The following is a 19,594-nucleotide window of genomic DNA, read 5'->3' as shown; positions in this document are numbered from 1 at the left end:
GTCCCTCACAAGTGTGAGGAAAAGTATATTAAATCGTGCCAGGGACTTTTGGGGACCAAGAAACTGTTGGACTCAAGACGGAAGAATATGTGTTTTGAAAGATAACACAAAGTTTCAAATATGCACGATTGCGCAACTAAATGCCTCAGCTGTGTAGGATGAACGAGTGGACTGTTCAGTTTTATTATGTGTGTTTTCAGTAGTTTACGTTTGTGTGTGAGTGAGTGTGTGCATGTAATAGTCAGTGGATGTATTCAGTGCTGTTCTCAGGTAAGCTCATCTTATTTCATGTACCTACTATTAGTTTTCCTGTTATGTTGGTAGACGAATCTATCCCTTGTGTCAACGACCCGCATTCGTCGCCTCCCTTCTTAACTCAACCCTCACCCCTCCCATACTCTGAAGCAACGGGATCCATTCTGAGGCGGCAGCTGATGAATCACCCGAGAGCTCTCTCGTGTTGTCACCTAAATTCACTATCCATTGCAGCTCACCTAGAGGAACTACAGGCAATTTTCGAAAATAATAAGGTGCATTGTATTGGCATATCAGAAAGCTGGTTACGTGGAGATTTGCCGTCATGTGCTGTAAATATCGACGGATACTCGCTCTTACGACATGACCGTACTGACAGACGAGGTGGTGGAGTAGCCTTTTACTGCAGGAATGATTTAAAATGTAAGATTATCTGCAGCTCAGACCCAAGCCTCCCCCTGCGACCTGAGTATATGTTTGTTGGACTCGACTGTAATAAGAAAATAATAATAGGAATTGTATATAAGCCACCTAATATTAGACAAATGGAGGAATTCGAAGCAGCTTTAACTGATCTTATCTCGGTCTACGAAGATATTGTAGTCATGGGGGATTTTAATACTGACTTGTTAAAACAAACCAGTGAATCGGATAAGTTGTGTCACATACTCCATACTCTTAACATGGAAATCCTACCACTTAACGCTACGAACCACGTCTACTACCCTGACCACTCAACTCACACTTTAATTGACCTTATAATTTCAAATCAACCCAAGAAAGTCATTAAGCACGGACATATACCAGCCCCTGGGATTTCAACTCACGACTTATTGTACTTATGTTACTCTATCCGAGGACCGAAGTATAAAGCACGCTACGTTATTTTAAGAGACTTAAAACATATTGAATTAGATGACCTACGCAATGGCGCATATAACTTACCGTGGGATGACATACGTAATTTTCATGACATTGACTCAAAGGTTAACAGATTCAACTCATTAGTGCTGAACTTGTATGACAAACATGCTCCGGAAAGGCAGGTAAGATTTACCCGCCCCCCTTCTCCCTGGCTGACGACCGAGATAAGATCTGTTATGGCCAGCCGTGACCGTTGGTACAGACAATTCAGACGAACACGTGACAAAGATGACTTTGAGCAATACAGGATACTTAGAAACAAAGTTAAACAGCTAATTAGGAACAGTAAATGCCACTACTTTCAACAGTTAGCGGGAAATAATAATTTAAACCAAACCTGGAAGAAGTTACGATCTTTTGGCATAGGCAAAGTCGTAGAAGAGCACATTCCCACCATATCTCTAGATACATTAAATGATTACTTTTCTCAGCCTAAAGTCGGACCAGTTCCATTACCGGCTAATCCCACAAACTTAGCATGCCGTTCCGAACGCGACCAGTTCTCTTTCCACGCCGTTAGCGCAAATGATGTTAAACGTGTGCTGTAGTCTATCACTTCTGATGCGACAGGTAATGACGGTATCTCGATAAAATTAATTAAAAACATCATTGGGGCTGTACTACCAATACTGACTCACATATTCAACTACTGCCTGACCAATGGAGTATTCCCGAACGTTTGGAAAGTCGCACTAATAAGGCCTATCCCGAAAAACAATACCTTGGATTCTCCATCAGATTACCGCCCTGTGTCCATCCTGCCACCCCTCGCAAAAGCACTCGAACGCCTGATTCATGCACAAATCACTGTATACCTGACCCAAAATTCCCTCCTTGATCCTTTTCAATCCGGCTTTAAAAAAGGACATAGTACCGCGACAGCATTACTGCGAGTTACGGACGATATCAGACAAGCGATAGACCAACGATATGTGACTGTAGCAACAATACTAGACCTAAGCAGCGCCTTTGACACACTTAGCCCCGGATTACTACTGCTGAAACTCCGAAGTCTCAACTTTAATATGACATCTCTTAAATTTTTTAGCTCCTACCTCACTGACCGTCGGCAACGAGTATCAGTGGGAACAATGTACTCAGGATGGCACAAGAAGTCAATAGGTGTCCCGCAGGGGTCGGTTTTGGGCCCACTTTTATTTGTTGTTAGTGTGAACGACATAGGGGACGCATTGAAATATAGCAAGTACCATATCTATGCAGATGATCTTCAGATTTATTATCATTCATATCCACAAGACATAGGTGTAGCCATTGACAGAGTAAATTTTGACTTACGACGACTGAATGACTATGCGAAAAATAACATTTTGTTAATAAATCCTAACAAAACTCAGGCTATTATATTTGGTTCCAAAAGAAACCTTAACTTGTTAAAAAGTAGACATGTACCCCCAATTATTTTAAATAATATTGTCGTGCCCTATTGTACGTCAGTAAGAAACTTAGGCGTTATAATGACTGAGACACTAAATTGGACTGAACAAGTGACACATACATGCCGTAAAGTGCAGAAATCCCTTTTTCCTCTCAAACGCTACTCTACTATATTTCCAAAACATCTCAAAATACAACTGGTAAAATCCTTAATCTTACCAATCCTAGACTACTGCGACACTGTACTTACGGACATATCTCATGACAGTAACAAGATGCTTGAACGGAGTTTAAACATCTGTATTCGATTCATATTTAAGCTGCGATATGGTTCTCGCATTTCACCTTATTACAGGGAGTTGTCATGGCTTCGTGTTCATGAGCGTCGCAGTCTCCACATGTTGTCCCTTCTGCATGGAGTTCTAAACACAGGTGTACCAAATTATCTCTCTTCAAAATTTAATTACCTCTCCTCCTATCTAGCTTTGCTAGTTGTTTTAGGTCGCACCGACACAGATAGGTCTTATGGCGACGATGGGACAGGGAAGGGCTAGGAGTTGGAAGGAAGCGGCTGTGGCCTTAATTACTGTAAGGTACAGCCCCAGCATTTGCCTGGTGTGAAAATGGGAAACCACGGAAAACCATTTTCAGGGCTGCCGACAGTGGGGTTCGAACCTACTATCTCCCGAATACTGGATACTGGCCGCACTTAAGCGACTGCAGCTATCGAGCTCGGTTCTCCTCCTATCATAACCACGATACACGATCTGGCTCCTGTTTAACAATATCTCTCAGTCACTCCAGGACCTACAACCGCTCCTTTGTAGTCACTGCCGCGAGGCTATGGAAAACCCTACCTGCTACCATTAGGGATTTGCGTTCTCGTAGGAGATTTAAGATGGATTGCCGAAATCACTTTCTGAATACTTCTGGCTGACTTTTCGATGTGTGTAGTGTGAATGAGTGCGTGAATGAGCATATTTTCATAAAAAGTAGAATTATATTCGCTAGTTATAGGTTTTTACTGGGTTTAAGTCTCTTATTTAACACTAGTGTTAGTTTTATATTTATTATTATCATGTACATTTACATTGTCGTGTTGTACATTCTATAATGGTTTTTATTACAATCTCCACATTTTCTATTAGTACTACTGTATATTATTTTAAAAATATTGTTGTATTTAAATATTATAATGTATGTATGTTAATTATTTTAAATATTGTGGTTAAGTGTAAGAGAGGGCCTTGAGCCCTAACTTCGCCACGAATAAAGACGAATTACTTACTTACTTACTTACTTACTTACTTACTTACTTTACAAGCCTCACAAGTTAAACGCCAGGGGGGTTTACCACTGTAAAAGTCATATCTTACGACAACCAGGAAATCTTCTTCTTCTTCTTCTTCTTCTTCTTTTAATACCGCTTTTCCCACACCTGTGGGATTGCGTGTGCGAACTGCGCCGCACATGTGGAATTGGCCCTGTTTTACGGTCGGATTCCCTTCCTGACGCCGAGCCTATATGGAGGGATGTAATCACTATTGCGTGTTGTTGTGGTGATTGGTAGTGTGGTATTGTTTCTGAATATGATGAGGAGGCAGAAGAAGTAATCGGAAGCGATTAAAATTCCCGACCCGGCCGGGAATCGAACCCGGGACCCTCTGAATCAAAGGTCAGTACGCTGACCATTCACCCAACGAGCTACCACAACCAGGTAATACCGTGGGTATATTGCACCGCCTCCAGCCACAGGGGGGTTGTTTCCCTGCAGAGGCCATGAAGGTCCTTGGAGGAGTACAAGGTAAAATGTTCAACAACTGACACTATGTGGGGTAGAGTGGTTATCTCTATGTCTAGCCCCATTCGCCCTCAGAAATTAACCTAGTGCTCATTTTTGGTGTAGACTGGGTGAGCCTCAGGGACATGCGCTGCTCCAGAAGTGGGAATACTTTTCGTTATTAAATAATTAAAATGTTATCACTCAAATGTTTATTAATTTGCTTTGCGCAACGCGTTTTATAGCTTACTAGCTGATGTACCCGTGCTTCCCTGCGGAATCCTACATTGTATACAGCATTCTATGTTACGTAGTGTACACCTTGTGAGCAAGATGGTATTATATTGCATAGCAACGTCACCCTAGAAACGCGACGGGGAAGTCACCAAACGTCTTTTCTCATATGAAAACTGGGTTAGGGAATTTTCATTGTGATGGTAGGTGTGCTTGCCTACTCTGTCACAATCAGGTTGGGGAGTTTTCATTATAATGGCAGACACTCACTCTCCACCTGCTTTTTTACATTCTCAGAAAGACTGCCTTAGTGGTTTTTCCAAGTGAAATGAACATAGGTCATTACAATGACGTCAGTAGGAATGGCGCGATTAAAAGCAATATGAAATACTCGATCAAATGAAAAACAACACATTTTCTCACTTTTAACGAACAGTACTACGCTGCCGATCTAACAGTCCAAAGTTTCAGAAAGTTTCATGAATATCAGTGTTATCATAGCCGGTACGGTAAAATTGTATAAGACATAAATGATCGAAAATTGAATTCTATGTAACTTTAGTTATGTAGTATTTATCGACAGGACCACTTAAAATATAAATATTTGAGAATTGAATTTTAGGCCTTCCCTTAAACTACCATTTCACTCAGCGTGAATAAAATGATTTATAGCCTAGATTGTAGTGGCTCGTCCCCCGACTTTACATACCGAGTTTCATTAAATTCTCTTAAGCCGTTTTCAAGTGATGCGTGTGCATACATACAGACAGACGGACGGACGGACGGACAGACGGACAGACGGCCAGACAGACAGACAGGCGCCTACCCGTAAACAGCCTTGATCCGTGAACACTCTTCGTCATTTTTCGTCGGGGGGGGGGGGTCGAATAGCGGGGAGTTCCAGGTGGACAAATCTATGCCCTTTTACTAATCTCTTTCCTAGCAGTACCCGATGAGTCGGAAAATCTCATTTCACTACACTGATGGCGGAAAAATCTATCTGACTTGGAGGCAAATTTTTCCTCCAAGCCAGAGGAGAAAACCCCTCTTCACTGCTAATTTCGAACAGAATGAATGTAGAATTTAATAAAAGCGAAGAGGAAGACGCTTTTCTTAAGTAACGTCTCTTTTCAGGGTTGAATTTTGAGTTATTAATGAATTGTAGTGCTGTAATTTGGAATAGGCTTAAATTGTAATTCTAGACCAGGTCATACTACTAAGTGAGCCTCTGCCAAATCTGCACACTGCTCATTCAAAACAGCGCGTCAGAGTAGGGAGTGAATAGTTGGAATTCTGATGAACCAGTGCGTTACGTACCAGCAGTATCAGACAATGTTTGAACCAGAGGAATGGCATGCTAAAGAAAACAGATTTTTTTAACTCCCCAGCTCTTTCCCGCCAATATTGAGTCAGGCTGTTATACTCGGTACGCAACAGTAATCCCATCTATCAGAGTTGAGGGCACGATAAGAGGCAAAGAACATCACAACATACACAGTCAAAGTAATGTTATTGTTGATCAATGTTATGCGCTTTCCATATTGTAGGCCTTCGCATTTAGTTTTCTTCCGCCTCTGAAATACTACTCTTATCACAGTCGGTACCGTAAAACTGAATAAAACATAAATGATCGGAAATTGTATTCTCTGTAACTTTTGTTATGTAGTACTTTTCTATAGGAGCAATAACGGAGGTATTTAAAAATTGAATTTTAGACGCCTACCCGTAAACTACCATTTCACCCAGGTTCAGTAAAATTGTTTATAGCTTAGACTACAGTTTTTTTTCTTCCTCGAGTCTATATACCGCTTTTTATTCAATTCTGTTCACCCATTTTCTCGTGGCTCGGCGTTGATGTGGACTTAGCAACAAAAATCGAAATTCATGAATATCAGTGTTATCATAGCCGGTACGGTAAAATTGTATAAGACATAAATGATCGGAAATTGAATTCTATGTAACTTTAGTTATGTAGTATTTATCGACAGGACCACTTAAAATATAAATATTTGAGAATTGAATTTTAGGCCTTCCCTTAAACTACCATTTCACTCAGCGTGAATAAAATGATTTATAGCCTAGATTGTAGTGGCTCGTCCTCCGACTTTACATACCGAGTTTCATTAAATTCTCTTAAGCCGTTTTCAAGTGATGCGTGTGCATACATACAGGCAGACAGACGGACGGACGGACAGACGGCCAGACAGACAGACAGACAGACATTACGGAAAATAAAATAAATGCGTTTCCTTGTTACTGTGGACATGAACGATACAGACATACCATTTTTTTCAAATTCTGGGCAATGTACAGACAAAACTCTTATTTTATATATATAGATACCGATCCATCAGGTAGTGAAATTGTGACATTTAATTCCTGCTCCATTTGATAAACAATTGTTTTCAAACAATATTATACTATTTAATTGAAGAGTAGGGGCTATGTGCCTTATGAGCCTCCGTGGCTCAGAAGGCAGCGCGCAGATTTTTCACCGCTGGGTTCCGTGGTGAGATTTGTGCTGGTCAAAGCGGAGGTAGGGCAGGTTTTTCTCCGGGTGTTCCGGATTTTCCTGTCGTCTTTCATTCCAGCAAAGACTCTTCAATATCATTTCATTTCATCTGGCGGACATTAATCATTGCCCCAGAGGAGTGCGACAGGCTTTGGCAGTCGACACAATGACTATCCTCGCCGCTAGATGGGGCGCCATTCATTCCATTCCTGACCCGGTCGGATGACTGGAAACAGGCTGTAGATTTTCATGTGCATTATGAATCTATTGGGTCAACTGCAGGTGTGTATAGGGCCTATATCTTCTCAGGAATATATAGATAAATTAAAACAAACTGTATATATTTTATCTAGTTCTTCTTCCGAAGTTTGATTGCTGCCTGGGAGACTGAACATCTGATCGAGTAGGGGTTCACATACCACCGCCTTCTTTTTTCACATCCTATACCCACCTCCCTTTTCCATCACATGTCCTAAACCCACCCGCATCTCTTGGTCAGGGAGAGTGTGTTGCCATCTAGGTGGCCCGCACCACACCCTCAGGGTGGGAAATGAAAACTAACTTTTAAAAAGTGGGTATTTCAGTCGCCTTTGACAAAGACTACTGCAATTTAATTCGAAACGTCGGCAAACTGTACGGAATGTATAGAAAACAACAAGGCTGTTCAATCCGGAAGAAGAATTAAATAACTCGACACGCCGTTGAAGCTCGGCTTCTAAGGAATTGTATATAAAATTATTTTACATTGGGCAAACTGGAAGATGATTTGACATCAAATTTCAATAAAACCTGGCGGCACTTTGGCTAAATAAGCATGAAAAACCAGCAGTTGCTGCACATTTCCATGACATAGGCCATGAAGTTTCGAATACCGTATACAAAATTCTCTCACCGTTTTAGACACACATACAAAAGGGATAAAACTGATTTTAGGAACTCTAGAAATTTATTGATATCGTTTATAAATACTGAATATTTAAAAATAATATTATACTTTATCTGCAAATGTATATTACTGAAACGATATACTCCTATAATCGACTGAAAATAGCTGTTGAATGTTGAAGTCCGGATTCGCGGATGAATACATCAATGGTAACGGAGGACATTATGAGCATTTTGTGTAAGAATGAGTTTCATATCGTATGATAGTAGGCTCTATGTTCCATTCCTGTGTATTTCCCATGATTAAGGTACTATGTAAAGCTATAGAAAATGAGTTCTAACATGAAAATAAAGCGTTTCCGGACCCATGTACATGTAACATTTTCTTCTTCTACGTGTGAAGAACGTGTCCCGAGTTTGGGCATACTTTTTTATTACACCTTTTATACCTTTGCATTATGATAAATAAATTAACCCTTGTATGCAGTCGACTTTGCCATCAGGAATTAATATTTACGTATGTTTGGTGTAGGCTTAGCGACATGTGCGACTCTGTGCCCTCTTCAGTGAAAACATTCTGAGGAGGACTCGAACCCAAGTTTTTACTGCTTAGGATAACCCAGTGTATATACAATCATAGACTGTAATAACTGTCAGCATTTAATCTTTAAGCATCTATGAATTAACGAATCTCCTCCACAATCCTCAGTTTTCAGCTAGTTCTGTGGTATCATTAAATCTTTAAAAACTAAGTCTAAGTCTAAGTGGATGGTGACGGAGAATAACATCCAAGGTATTCCGTGCCTGTCGTAAGAGGTGAATAAAATGGATATCAGGGGCTCTTAACTTGGGAGCGTGGGTTGGCGACCAAGGGGCCCTTAGCTGAGTTCTGGTATTGCTTCCAGTTACTTTTGCCATTTTCCTCATTTTCATCTATACTATCCTGCCTCCATTGGTCAACTCCACGAACCTGCTACGCAGGTGTAGCAGGGGGAGAGGTGATACTCCCACGTGGCGCGTCCCAGGTGGCGGATAGGGGGGTCCTAACCGGCTTGCCGGCGGACTTGAGGGAAATAAAATACCTCTCGCGGACCAAACACACTACCCCCTGCGGGTGGGGGACGCACATGTAGAATACACCCGCGGTATCCCCTGCCTGTCGCAAGAGGCGACTAAAAGGGGCGACCAAGGGCTGACTGAATTAGAACCATGAAACTAATTTTGAATCGTACCATCATGCGGGGAACACCATAGGTTGCCTGTACTTGCGAGTAGTACCACTAAATTCGGTACGAAATAGGTTTGTGATTAGTAGCAGTAAAAGCCTGGCCTGGTGGATTCCAGTACCCGTGCGTCGTACCCATGTGTGCAACACCGCGGGTCTGGGCGTAGCCTGTGAGTTCTACCACTATATGAGCAGCACCGTGGGTCTGCGTTGCCTGTGATTGGTACCCACTATGTGAGGAACACCACGGGAATACCGGCGCCCGTGTTTAGTACACCTAGGTGGGGAACCTTCTCGGTTTGCGTTGACTCTGAGTTGGGCCATTGTGTGAGACACACCATAGGTCTGCGTTACTTGTACGTATTGCAATACTTGTGAGTAGTACCATCTTTTGTGGAACACCGTGAGTCTTCGCTACTTCTGATTAATACCCCAACAAGACACATACCATGGTTCTATTTTACTCGCGACATGTACCATTCTGTGGGGCCTTAGACGTGGATTTTGCACCCCCTTTAGACACCAAGCATCATTGTGCTTTATAAGTGGTTCCTTGGTCGGTAATAATGTTATTTTCGATCTGTATTGAGTCCGATCCACTGGTTTTTGTTTGTTTGTTTTGTGTTTTGTTGAGTTCCTGTCCATCCATTCATTCTTCATGCCATATTTTATTTTTATTTTGGTCAGTGGATGCCTTTGCAATTTTTGTTCTTTCCTTTCGTACCATCAGGGGCCGATGACCTTTGATGTTAGGCCCCTTAAAACAGCAAGCATCATCATCATCAACCATTGGTCAACTTCCGTTCTTTTCCGATCCCGACGGTATTAGGTTGCAAGGCACAGTCCACCTTCAAGACCAAGTCGTCTTCATCGGCCAAACAGCTTACAACATTTCTTTAATAAGGAAATTAATTGAACTGCCGGAATTACGAAGAACTTCTTAGCTGAATGTTGAATCATTACGTCTCTTCACTTTTACGTCAATTCCTACAAAAAGAACTTTAAAAAAAACAGTTGGAATTTCATTCTTTGTTTCAAAGGTGTCAATTACAGTGGACGTCACAATGCACAACGGTGCATGTGGAAATGACTTACTTAGATGAGGGGAAAATACGTGCACAGGTCAGTATCTAATTACCTTCCTTTTATAAACAGTCGACAGGAGACAATTAACACAGTTTCTTCGCCAGCTTCTTCAGGAATATACACACCATGTCCAGACTGCTGGTAAGTTTCATAATCTAGAGATATGGGAGAACTTCTGGCGAATTGGAAGTTTTATTTCGTTGATTTTGGTACGGTAGTACAGGAGTAAAGAGTGCTTTGTGTGAGTAGGGCCCTAGAGTGTACGGTATTCCCTGCCTGTCGTAAGAGGAAACTGAAAAAGGTGACTTCCCTTGGGGAGCGTGAGTTGATTACCACGGGCCTCTAGCTGAGTCTATCATTGCTTTTGTTTATAGGAATAGGAATTAAGGGCTGGAATAATTGACAATGGGAGATGTTCGATAAATTTCAAACTTCTATGAAATCAGTTAGTAAGAAAAGTCTAGGGGTAAACAATTGAGAAGGAATCTGCCACATGGGCGATAGAAATGCATATCGGAGATGATTGATGATTATTATTATTCCACTTGCTGTATTTCATGCTGGCCTCCTCCTGACCTCTCTCTTCCAAACTCAACTGTATTAAGCTTGTGAGGCCACGAACCTGCTACGCAGGCGTAGCAGGGGGAGAGGTGATACTCCCACGTGGCGCGTCCCAGGTGGCGGATAGGGGGGTCCTAACCGGCTTGCCGGCGGACTTGAGGGAAATAAAATACCTCTCGCGGACCAAACACACACCCCCTGTGGGTGGGGGAGGCTGACGAATAATACACCCACGGTATCCCCTGCCTGTCGTGCGAGGCGACTAAAAGGGGCGACCAAGGGATGAATGAATTAGAACCATGAAACTACTCTTGATTCGTACCATCATGCGGGGAACACCATGGGTTGCATGTACTTGCGAGTAGTATCACTAACATGGTACGAAATATGTTTGTGATTCGTTGCAGTAAAAAGCCTGGCCTGGTGGATTCCAGTACCCGTGCGTTGTACCCATGTGGGCAACACCGCGGGTCTGGGCGTAGCCTGTGAGTTGTCCCACTATATGAGCGACACCGTGGGTCTGCGTTGCCTGTGATTAGTACTCACTCTGTGCGGAACACCACGGGGCCCTTGGGACCGGCACCCGTGACTAGTACCCTAGGTGAGGAAACTCATCGGTTTGCGTTGGCTGTAAGTGGCGCCATTGTGTGCGAAACACCATAGGTCTGCGTTACCTGTACGAAGTACAGTACTTGTGAGTAGTACCATCTTTTGTGGAACACCGTGAGTCTTCGCTACTTCTGATTACTACCCCAACATGACACATACCATGGTTCTATTTTACTCGCGACATGTACCATTCTGTGGGGCCTTAGACGTGGATTTTGCACCCCCTTTAGACACCAAGCATCATTGTGCTTTATAAGTGGTTCCTTGGTCGGTAATAATTTTATTTTCGTTCTCTATTGAATCCGATCCACTGGTTTTTGTTTTTGTTTGCTTGTTTTGTGTTTTGTTGGGTTCCTGTCCATCCATTCATTCTTCATGCCATATTTTATTTTTATTTTGGTCAGTGGATGCCTTTACAATTTTTGTTCTTTCATTTCGTACCATTAGGGGCCGATGACCTTTGATGTTAGGCCCCTTAAAACAACAAGCATCATCATCATCATCAAGCTTGTGAGGACCGGGCGAGTTGGCCGTGCGGTTAGGAGCGCGCGGCTGTAAGCTTGCGGGGGATAGTGGGTTCGAATCACACTGTCGGCAGCCCTGGAGATGGTTTTTCGTGGTTTCCCATTTTCACAGCAGGCAATCCTGGGATGTACCTTAATTGAGGCCACGGCCGCTCTCTTCCAACTCCTAGGCCTTTCCTATCCCATCATCGCCATAAGACATATCTGTGTCGGTGCAACGTAAAGCCACTAGCAAAAGAAAAAAGCTTGTGAGGTCTGGTGAGTTTTCCACGTTCACGCCCTTCGAGGCTTTTCTCTTTCTTTTGCGGATAAATTCATTTTCGATGAGTTGGACGTCTTTCTTCGTTATCATTTTATTCTTGTTATTTTTAAAGAAATTAGTTTACCTTTAAGGGCACCATTATTTATCCGTATATACACTCATCACTCATTATTTCTTCTTTTGATGGGATGAGAAACTGCAAAAGCAGCTGGAATTGATACGATTTCTAGGGATATACTAATGCTAATGGGTTGAGTTATAGTACCATATCTGAAGTGCTTACATGATTCCTGTTTGCACGAATGGAGAGCTGCTTGACTAAGTGGTATGTTCCGAGATGTCAGAGGAGAGATGGCATGGAATGACATTAGTAAACGAATACGTTTGATTGGTGTTTTTAGAAGTAGGGAAGATCACTATATGAAGATAAAGTTGAAATTCAAGAGGACAAATGGGAAAAATATTCGTTTATCGGAAGAGGAGTTACGGATTGGAATAACTTACCACAGGAGATGTTTAATAAATTTCCAAATTCTTTACAGTTATTTTCAAAAGACTAGGTAAACAACAGATAGAGAATCTGCCACTTGGGCGACTGCCGTAACTGCAAATCAGTGGTGATTGATTGATTGATTGATTGATTGATTGATTGATTGATTGATTGATTGATTGATTGATTGATTGATTGATTGATTGATTGATTGATTGATTGATTGATTGATTGATTGATTGATTGATTAGTGGCTCAGATGGTAGAGCGCTGGCTTTTTGAACCCAAGTTCGCTGAATAGATCCTGGCTAAAATATGCCAGCTTCTTGTCGATGGATTTTCTGGCTCGTGAAGGACTCCAGCGGGACATAATTTCTGCACAGGGACGTCTCCGAAAACCGTAGAAGTAATTTGTGGACGTAAAACCAATAACATTATTAAAATCCATCTTTCTTTCTTCTGATTTACTTTCATTAATTCCGTCTTTCCTTTTTTTTTCTCTCCTCATCTATACTAATATAAAGAGGAAAAATCTGTATGTTTGTAACGGATAGACTCAAAAAACTACTGAACTGATTAAAAAAATTTCTTCACCTATAGAAAGCTACATTGCCAGTGAGTAACATGGGCTGTATTTTATTTTCAAAACAATTCAAGGTGGGGGCACGAGGTGGGGGGTGGGGGGAGATATAAAAATAATAGGCTAATATAGGCAAAATGTCGAATTTGTTGTATAAGTACGAGACAAGGCTCACTTTCTTCATCTTGACGCAAAGAACAAAACTCGGTAAGCCCTGCGGGCCCGAAAACCATGTTTTAAGGCCATAAAACCAACCGTATGGAGATATTGGCACCACACTACCCCTGCTCTAGGAATCGGATAAAAGAAATGAACTGCCGTAACCATGGCAACATCAGCTCCAGGATTCTAGAGCAGCGAGATTATGCACGTACGTTTGGGCATAGCCGCCAACCAAAATTGGTACACATAAGACTTACTATCTGAAAAAAAAAAATACTGTTGTGTAAGGCACTCATAGAACTCCTTTGGGCGGGGATTGAAAGGGGGTGAAGTATAAAAATCTTACTGTATATAAAAATGGATGTGTGTGTAAATGACACATCTCCTCCTAAACCACTGCAGCAATTTCAACCAAACTTGGTACGCGTACTACTTACTATCGGGAGACGAGCACTGTGTGGGTAAGCCATCCCTAGCGCCCTTAAGGGAGGGGATCAGGGGGAGTTAGTTATAAAAATAATCGAGAATAGTGTCGAATTCATTTTCGGGGTCGCTGAGTTGAAAAGTAATACTCCAGAATTTTTTAAAGTCCAAGTTCAGCCCCCTTTCAGATGGGGAGTGAAGGGGGGGGGGGTGAGATATAGAAATAATTAAAAACAGTTTCGAATCCATAGAGAGTCTCTGAGATGAATAGTAATACTCCGGATTTTTTACAAATCCAAGTGGGGGACGAAGAGGGTGAGATATAAAAATAATATATAAAATTTTTATCTTCTTCTTCTTACTATATATAAAAATGGATGTATGTGTGTGTGTGTGTGTGTGTGTGTGTGTGTGTGTGGGTGGGTGGGTGTGTAAATGACACATCTCCTCCTAAACCACTGGAGCAATTTCACCAAACTTGGTACACTTATCAGTTAGTATCAGGAGACAAACCGCGTGGGGGTAAGGCACCCCTAGCACCCTTACGGGCAGGGGGCGAGGGGGTGGTATAAAAATAATCTAAAATAGTATCGAATCCATAGTTTTCGTGGTCGCTAAAATGAATAGTGACACTCCGAATTTTTTAAAGTTCATGTTCAGCCCCCTTTGGGGTGAGGGTGAGGGGGAGAGTGAGATATAAAAATAATCGAAAACAGTGTAGAATCTACAGTTTTCGGGGTCACTGAGATGAATGGTGACAATTCAGATTTTTTTATCTCTTAGGGGTGGGGTGGGGGGGCGAGAGGGGAACAAGATCACTGACAGGTGAAATCCTGTACATCGTATCTATAGTGCGACGGCTAAATACATATAGTTATCACTTATTAAATTTTTACAGGATCAAATACTTCCCAGTCGATTCGAGCTTCCACAAGGACGAAGTTTTACTCGAAAATTAAATAATCTAAAATTTGAAATCAAACACATGTAAATAATTCTAAAACTAGATAATAGATCGTAACATATCAATCTGCAAGCCAAAAAAGAATTCTATAACAATTCACTTCACACATAACTAACTGGTAATGCAAATCTTAAAGGTAAAATATTCAGAAACTATCCGAGCAACGCCGGGTACTACAGCTAGTGTACAATATAAGTTATGCGAAGTTTCTTAGTTAAATTTGGCAGTGTCATAGTTACAGAACAAAAGCCATCATGCCGCGTTGTTCTCTCCTTTTGAAACCAGAGCAACCGTTGTGTGTGTGTTGAACTTGTATTTCAATTATGAGTGCAATAAATCGTTTAACATCCGTTGAATCAGTGTCTATTGGTGAACTATCATTACGTTATTGAGCTTTAATATCATCCGTCTCCCTTCATCAAGTTTCTATATTTATACAGGATTGTTCTCAAGTTGTCTCTAATATACCGGGCGAGGTGGCCATGCGGTTAGAGGCGCGCGGCTGTGAGCTTGCATCTGGGAGATATTGGGTTTCTAATCCCACCGGCAGCAGCCCTGAAGATGATTTTCCGTGGTTTCCCATTTTCACACCAAGCAAATGCTGGGGCTGTACCTTAATGAAGGTCACGTCCGTTTCCTTGCAACTCCTAGGCCTTTCCTATCCCATCGTCGCCATAAGACCTATCTGTGTCTATGCGACGTAAAGCTAATAGCAAAAAGAAATATGTCTCTAGTGTGTTACTTTCATGAAGTTAATTAGCAAAAGCGGAAAGAAAATATGTGCTGCTGGCTGTACTTAAGTGAATTCCGTTTCGTGCAGTTCGCTGGTATTTCAGTTGATTAGCTCTAAAGAGAGCTTTCGTCATCGCAACTGTCATTGAAAATGTCTGTATGATACTGTCAAACACATTGTTGTGCTTGCCACATGGAGCAAACAAGAACGAACTGCAAACATCACGATACGTTATTATTACAAGTTGTAGAATTTTGCGCATTTTACTCGGCCATGTCCAAGGTAATACTCAGAAACACTTTATTAAGACAGAGCTTGCTTATTGGAATAAAAATAGACATACAATTTGTTAAGGAGCTATTGTGATTAATTAAATTATTTACAAATCTTTAACTGAAACAACTGACAGTAGAAGGTAAGAGAAAATAAACGGACTGATTGAAACTACGATGATTTAAACTAAGCAGACTAAATAAAACGAAATATCCTTTAAATGATCTTCTGTGAAAATGTAGCATGAATTTTAAGAGGATTATTTTACAACACCGGGCGAGTTGGCCGTGCGCGTAGAGGCGCGTGACTGTGACCTTGCATCCCGGAGATAGTACGTTGGAATCCCACTATCGGCAGCCCTGAAGATGGTTTTCCGTGGTTTCCCATTTTCACACCAGGCAAATGCTGGGGCTGTACCTTAATTAAGGCCACGGCCGCTTCCTTCCAACTCCTAGGCCTTTCCTATCCCATCGTCGCCATAAGACCTATCTGTGTCGGTGCGACGTAAAGCCCCTAGCAAAAAAAAAAATATTCTACAATATACTTCAAGACTGAGACAACTTTGGATGGTAATAGGCAATTTTTTTCAGTGAATGTATTTATTTATGTAGCGATAAATTGTAGTACATGATGTAGAAACGTACGGGTCATTCAAACAAGCTTAATAATAATTCATTGCATAACAATGAAAAATGAATGTGGATTGGCTTACTTGCGCTTCGCAGTTTTTCTCCTCAGTCGGCTTTAATGAGATTCTTATACCTTACATTGAAGACTGAAATGAATGTTTTAGGATGTATAAGGGATGACATCTTTCTTTCACTGGATGACCATGCCTTTGAAAGCGAATATTCAGAAAATCCTGTGAAAGAGTATACGAGTATAGGCCTACGTATACATCGTGTTGGCAGGTAATACATGCATGATATCAACGTTTGAAGTAGGTTAAAAACGTCAATAAATAGGTTGATACACTGTTATTCTTCATTATAATCAGACAGTAATGTTGATTTTTGAACACATTTTATCTGAATTCCAAGGACGGTTGTTTACCCGAAACAGAGCCGCGCGGTTTGGGTCACGTAGCTATCAGCTTGCACTCGGTAGATAGTGGGTTCGAGCCCCACTATCGACAGCCCTGAAAATGGTTTTGCGTGGTTTCCCATTTTCACACAGGCAAATGCTGGGATTATACCTTAATTAAGGCCACGGACGCTTCCTTCGCACTCCTAACCCTTCCCTATCCAATGGTCGCCATAAGACTTATCTGTGTCGGTGCGGCGTAAAGCAATTGTTGAACAATTGTTAACTTCAAAAAATTAATTATGCAATAATAGGTAACCAACCATAGTTCTGGTTTCTCTACCATCTAGTAGAGTGAAATTGAACTCAGAGAACCTAGATGGTATCAAATTATGATGCTAGCACACAGTCGTGGAGGCCATAATAACTATCATCTCGTCCAGTAGCATGTTGAGCGCCATTTTTAGATTTCCTGCTTGGTCACGGTGGGCACATCCGCTTCCAGAGGAGAGGGTAAAATAAAGTTTCGGCCCTTAGAACAATATTTTAAAATAATGGGCTCCCGACGCGCTAATAATATTTATATACTAGATACATTTTAAAAACATTTTTCTATGTATGATTGATCACATTGTAACCGTACAACAGGGTTACAGATTCCATTCAGTATTTATTATTATTATTATTATTATTAACCCGATTCATTAGATTTTATATTCTGTTTCTCATCATTTAGACTGTTATAATTAGGCATCACGCATATTATTGTATTTAATCATAGGTTAAGTGAAATTTGTTTGTAATTATTCTGTATTGCTGTAAGTGAGATTTGTTGGTTTCATATAGTCATGCTATGGCTTGTAACTCTGGCTAGATGAGCTGGCATAGTATTTTGCAATCGAGGCTATGTTTAACTGAGAATGTTGTGTGCAAGTAGAATTCCCGGTGACGCATGAAACTTAGTCATCTGCAATCCGCTTGGGCACGCTTAGACAACACTTGACTGATGACATCAGTGCGTGGGCACGTGATTGCGACCAAGTGTCAGTATTCGCCAGCTACTGTATGTTGAAGTGGAAGGGATGAACAGAGAGTAGGGAGATGAGTCGTCATCGCGAGGTTATAAAAGTCGATGCAACGGTGGTGAGAGGTATTCAGATCATATCGTGCAGATCATATGTAACAGTCAGATGTATCAAATGGAAGAAGTGGTCTTAGAGTGATGGTCAGAGCTAAGAGTTGTGTTTTCAAGAGGTCTTGTAATAATCGAGGAGGTCTACAAGTGGTGGTTGTATCCGAGCAGAGACGGGTACTATGCTGATAAAGAAACATCATCTTCTTGTGAGGATGGACTTCACAAGATGTTTCAATAATATTGTCAATTACTTATAATATATTGAGTGGACGTAATTACATTGGAGCTCCCTACACGCGTACATGGTATGTAGGCCAACTCCTTGTTATATAAGAAGATAACAGCAGACGGCTCCCGACTTCAGCTCATAGGTTTTCCCAGGAATTTCAAGTTCAACAGCGGTGTATGCAGACATCAGGTAATTAAAGCATCAGACATGTTATGCATTCATAACATGAAGAAGAATGTAATCAGCGGCGATATCACATCTCACTTCAAGTTCATGCCAATAGCTTTTTTTTTTGTTTAGATTAAGTTTTCCTTTTATTAGTACCGCAAATCTCACTATATATATTTTTTTGTTAAATTAAAAGACGTCAATGATTGTTCATTGTGACGTAAATTATAGTCATAAACTCAGTTTTATTTAATTATAATAAGTGATTCCAGGTCCATGTACAATCCTCAATTGTGGAAATGCAACAGTAATTTAATATTGTCCTGATCCATATCCCTGTATATTGCCAGATATGTGAGTTTATCACCTCACGCCTTGAGATAATTGATATAAGAGGTATGCTCTACCGAATTTTGTTGTTTTTCTTAAAAAAGCAACTGGCGCTCAAACAAATGTTATTTATATTGTGTAGAAGAGATGAAGGTATAAGAGTAGTGGTTGGAGTAGCCACAACATTAATGTGTTTAAAAATTTGTATTGCAAGCTATGTAAATTTACATCGTACCATAATTTTAAGATTGCCATTTGGCCATTTCAATTGTAGCTAAGCATTAATAATGTTAATAAAGTATATCTACGTATCTCTTTCAGATCCTGTATTTCCTACTTTTCATTACATGCAGTATCATAGTCGGAGGGTACGCTCTGCCTTGCAAAGGTGGAGGTGGAGGCAAGAGAAGTGGTGGCTCCAAGAAAGGTTGACAGCGCCTTGCAAAGTCTGGGTTTAGTGCCTGCCAAAATTGGGCAGTGATGTTGCTTTGTAATGATGTAGCTGCATAAATAAACACTAATAGACTAATATAATTGTCTGTAAGATGTTCTTTTTTTAAGGAAATTTAATTTTTAGTCATCAGCCCTAAAGAAACCTCTAAAATGACTTCATTAGGTCTATTATAACTAAGCTGAGGATATTTCATAAACTGTTCTAGTGTCTAGCACACAACAAGTAGAACGTGTCTACGAGCGTCGCTACTTCAATGTTCACCGGTTAAAAATGAAACTATTCGGATCCCGGAAAAGAAGGATGATGGGATGCATTGTTCTCGTAGTTTTCAATTAGTTCCAGAGTATTAAAAGGGATGAGAATTCTTCGCCGATGATG

General features: G+C 41.0%; 1 long non-coding RNA gene across 1 annotated transcript; it reads left to right on the top strand.

Annotated features, from left to right (window-relative positions):
- The first annotated feature begins 10,381 nt into the window (after positions 1-10,381).
- Positions 10,382-19,296, top strand: LOC136872475 (uncharacterized). Its single transcript, XR_010859919.1, has 2 exons — positions 10,382-10,437; positions 19,084-19,296. It is a non-coding gene; the product is annotated as an uncharacterized lncRNA (long non-coding RNA).
- The last annotated feature ends 298 nt before the right edge of the window (positions 19,297-19,594 follow it).

Source organism: Anabrus simplex, chromosome 4, assembly GCF_040414725.1.
Source record: "Anabrus simplex isolate iqAnaSimp1 chromosome 4, ASM4041472v1, whole genome shotgun sequence".
NCBI classification, from domain to species: Eukaryota; Metazoa; Arthropoda; class Insecta; order Orthoptera; family Tettigoniidae; genus Anabrus; species Anabrus simplex.
The sequence above is the reverse complement of the archived record's forward strand: the minus strand, read 5'-3'. Positions and strand labels throughout refer to the sequence as shown.